Raw genomic sequence first — 3,765 nt, 5'->3', positions numbered from 1 at the left:
AGAGTGTATATTTCTTCCTAAAATAGATATATTTTAGGGAAAACTTGATTTCGAACATCCGGCTGACCTTAATCTATACGATTGGTATGATTGGTTGGTTAGTTTGTTAATGAAAAATAGATAGAAAGTGATCGATACTACCTCAACTTCCATATACTAAATATAATAGTTTTCGATTTTCAAACAAACCGTATAGAAGTTATATATAGAATATGTATATATAAAATTGCTTGGATTTCGAACCCTAGGTTGACGTTTTACACCGTAAAGTATTTCCCTGGCTTTGATTCTTGTAAGTTACAAGAATCCTTACTGATTATTCCTTACTTATTTAATGGAGCTTTATCGAAGATATTGTACGTAAAATATGATCCATTCCGAGGCTCTCTACTGTTTCAAATAAAAAACACACAAACATAAAGTTTATTGGGGAACTTTTACTAACATAACAAAATCTTTTGCTTTTATTTATCGTTCGGTAATTTCGAATGGTAACTAGCGAATGACATGCATGATGATTTGCCCCGGGGCCTGAATCGGAGCGTGATTGTCCACATAGCCTTTAGACTTTACTTATCTTCAAAGGAAAAAGTCTAACGGGAAATTATCTGCTCACCGAAGTGTTCACTCAATAAATCCATTGATTGATACAATGTGTCGAAGTTGCGTTGAAACCAAATGTCGCCGAGATCACGAGCTTCAATTTTAGCCAACGAATAGCGAGTTATTATGGCGCGATAGCAGTCACCATTGACGGCTACGTTCTCATTGTCATCATTTTTGAAGAAATATGGACCAATGATTACACCGGGCACACCAGTTTGTTCTTCGTCACAAATTTTCCAGAGCCCATAGAGCGAAGCGATGTCGCTTGGGAAGGTCGAGCGGCTTCTTTTTATGCAGTATGAATACACAATCGATACTTTGCAACATCGCTAGTTGTAAACTTTGTGTAAAATGCACTGTTGCATTTCGGCGCATCTCTAATGCGTAAAAAATTTTGTTAGAAGAATTTTTTAATTCAAATGAATTGAAATAATCAAATTTATTGTTATTAACAAAAATAGTTTTACAAAAATGTGCAAAGGAGACGAATACCAAAAGACCAAAAATATTTGTAAACAATAAATCAGATGCCAAATGAGGTGTTTTGTAGTAATATCGGAATGCAAATCTCAATTTCTGAGGTAAGAAATGTTATTTCGTTATTTGAAATATACTAATATTGCTCTATTTTACAGAAATTAGACTGTATGCTCGAACATTTATGGAATTAGTTGCTTACTAGACATCCCGGAGTCTCGTTGAAGAAGTGTCTTTATATGACAGTATGTAAGCTTTCTAGTCAGAATAGCTTTCGCGAAGTAAACGATCGGTTTAATCATGGAATGGGCGCTTGTTGCAGAGGATGTATTCAGTGCATACAACTGATTGCATAGTGCATAGAAGCACATTATACCATTTTCAACGACTGAGCAGAGCAGAATAAGAGTTATGGAAGCATATCTAATGGTAGCTTACAAGGGCAATGGGTTCATATATGAAGGCTAGGCAACATATAATAACATCTTAAGTTCGATCAGAGTCTGTGTGGAGTAAACATTTGGCTAACTAAAAAAGTTTAGAACACTAAATTTTTTGGAAATCCAAGACTTTAAGTTGGAAAAGAATGTTATTATGTCATGTTTTGAGCTTCATAACTTTATATTGGAACACGAAGGAACTGCTGATAACGTGGTTATTGATAACCTGCCTTACAACGAGATTAACCCGCTTCTAGCTGATGAAAACCAACGAGGCGAATATTCAGCTTAGTCAAATAAAGCTTTCGTTGAATTAATGAATTCACAAAACTTATTAAATACTAAAAAAATTTGATCGATATAAAGTACAGATCATCACTTATTTAGTGAAAGTAGAGCTTCGCAACTTTTTAAAGTTTGTGAAAGTTCAGTCCTATACGCACAAGGGCATGAAATGCAGCTGCATCCTTGGAATTTTGCTCACAGCTTATTTCATGCACGCACTTGGCTATGTTATAGTGATAGCCAGTTGGGTGGGGAACGGTACAAGGTATTTATAATCCTTAAACCTTCAGTAATAATTTGAAACCAATTTTAGTGTGTTTTTGTGTGTGAAATTATCAGTGTACTAATTTCAGTGAAATCCCCCGTAAAACCATTAAGCAGCGGGAATTGGTCATAAACCATTTCAAAAAGGGAAAGTAACTGCGAAAATTTGCTGAGATAGTACATTTAAGTAGTGCGACAGTGCAAAATATAATTGAGCGTTTCGTACATGAAAGTCACATTCAAAATAAAGGCCGAAACGCATCAAATAAAATTTTGAATAAACTTGACGGGCGTTTAATTGTGCGTAAAATTAAAGAAATATCAGTTCCAAAGTTAACTACTGAGATTCAGGAGGAGCTAGAGAAATAATTTTGTGCTAAAACTGTGCGTCGGGTACTACGTAGGCATCACTTCAATGCCCGAGTAGCCCGAAAGAAGCCATTCATTAGCAAAAACAAAAAAAAAAAAAAAACAATTAGGCCAAGCTGCCTTTGCCAGGGAACTGACAACCAAGGATTTTAACTTCTGTAATACTGTAATTTTTGGTAACGAGTCGAAATTTAACTTTCTCGAGTTGGATGGAATAGCTTCTGTGTGGCGGAAAAGAAATACTGAGCTTCGGCGATGTAACACTAGGCCAACTGTTAAACATGGTGGGGGCAGTGTTATGGTAAGGGCATGTTTGTCTGCAGCCGGCGTTGGAAATTTTTCCTTTATTGATAGTGTTATGGATAAGTCATTGTACTTTAATATTTTAAAAGAAAATTTAATCCCAAGTGTTGAGAAGCTTGGAATACGTCAAAATTTCCAGTATCATCAGGACAACGATCCTAAACACAAATCGTCAATAGTGCAGACCCGGCTAATACGGAATAGTCCACATCTATTGAAGCCACTGTTCCATTCACCCGACATGTACCCCATTGAGAATTTATGGTCTTTGTTAGAAAATAACATCCGTAAATATGGCATTACTGATAAGGAACATCCAAAAAAAACTATTTTGGAAGAGTGGAACAAAATTGGAACAAAAAGTACAAAAAAAAAATAGATAACTCCGTGCCAGCTAGACTAAAAGCTAGCAGATATCACACTAAACATTAAAAAAAAGTATCTCCAAAGCAATGCATGTTTTAAATACGATACCCCCTGCAATCACAACCACATAAAGCTTCAAAGAAATTTACTATTAAAAAGTTTTTTGTTACTAAGCTCCCCGAGCTTTAAGAATTTATATGTCGTTGCTATAAAATAATTCAGTCATCCTAAACCCTATTTTTTCCGAATGTTCGGTATTGCTTTATGAATGTAATCGAAAAAATTGGCGAAGGCGCATGAACCATAATTCGATTGATTTCGAAAATAAACTAGCATTTATTTTTTATAGCTTGCGCTTCAACTATAAATTGTTTATAATTTGTAGATTTGGTGGAGGTTTTCGCTTATTTGTCCATAATTTGTTTGTGCTTCTATTGTGACTTGATGAAGTAAATTATTGCAGAGAACGTATATTTATAAAAATATATGTACGTTCTCTGATTATTGTCAATAAAGTGCACCAAATAATTTAAAATTGATTGTTATAATTTAAGACTTAAATTCCAGGCGATACTATATAAAAGAAATTCCCACATCAGCCGGTTCTACGTCTCGGAATTGACTCGGATTTCATCCAACGATCTAACCCCGTTAA

The sequence above is a fragment of the Bactrocera latifrons genome, unplaced genomic scaffold (genome assembly GCF_001853355.1).
Source record: "Bactrocera latifrons isolate USDA-ARS-PBARC rearing strain unplaced genomic scaffold, ASM185335v1 scaffold_283, whole genome shotgun sequence".
Taxonomy (NCBI): Eukaryota; Metazoa; Arthropoda; class Insecta; order Diptera; family Tephritidae; genus Bactrocera; species Bactrocera latifrons.
Note: the sequence above shows the minus strand (reverse complement) of the source record.